This window comes from Rattus norvegicus, chromosome 12, assembly GCF_036323735.1.
Source record: "Rattus norvegicus strain BN/NHsdMcwi chromosome 12, GRCr8, whole genome shotgun sequence".
NCBI classification, from domain to species: domain Eukaryota; kingdom Metazoa; phylum Chordata; class Mammalia; order Rodentia; family Muridae; genus Rattus; species Rattus norvegicus.
The window spans coordinates 41,463,659-41,464,567 of NC_086030.1; positions in this window are offsets into that span (position 1 = coordinate 41,463,659).

The following is a 909-nucleotide window of genomic DNA, read 5'->3' on the forward strand; positions in this document are numbered from 1 at the left end:
TGTATGTATGCATGTTATGTATGTATATATATGTATTTATGTTATGTATGTGTGTATGTTATGTATGTGTGTATGCTATGTATGTGTGTATGGTATGTATGTGTGTATGGTATGTATGTATGTATGTGCTCTCTCACACCATCTCCCTTCTGACCACCTGCCCAGCCATGGCCCTCCCTTTCTTTCCTCTGTTTAACCACTTCGTGGGGCTTCATTGACCTCTACTGTGTTCATCCCAGTGCCCCTGACTCCCACACTAGACATCCTAGGAACCAGACATCTTTAAAGCTGCCAGTCTGCTGTTCATCTACCCTGAGCCCTGCTCCAATTCCCACAGTCAGCAGCGGCCCCACCCTGCCAAGAAGCCACACTCCTCCCTGGCATCTCTCTGCCCCTCGAGCCCATGTATACCCCCTACACCTGCAGAGACCCATCAGCTGAGGTCCAGCTGTGACCATGGCCATCCTGGGGCTGAGGTTGTGATGATGATTACAAAGTCCCCGGCCCACGGCCACCACGATGAAGTGAGCAAAACCTGTGATAACTGGGCCTCAGGAACAAAGAAGAGGAGGAAAGGTTCCCCAGGCCTTGCCTGTGGCTCCACCAGCTCCCTCGGGAGGAAGTCAAGAGTGCAGCTTTCCTGAGTCACTGCTGGTGAAAGTTGAGGCTTTTGGATAACACGATGCTTAGGTCACCTATACCCCTGCAACCCCCAACCCATGCTCTACAAGCAACTCTAATAAACCCATCGGCCATCCACTTAGAGCTAGGTGGAATCTTTTCCTTGCTCAGTCATTGTACCCTGTCTGAGACGAACAGACGTTTGTTCATGTCTCCCCAGGGAAGGTCACCCCACACCATCCTGCCCACCTGATGTCTGTTGTTCCCAAATGCAGTGCAAACAGGGGT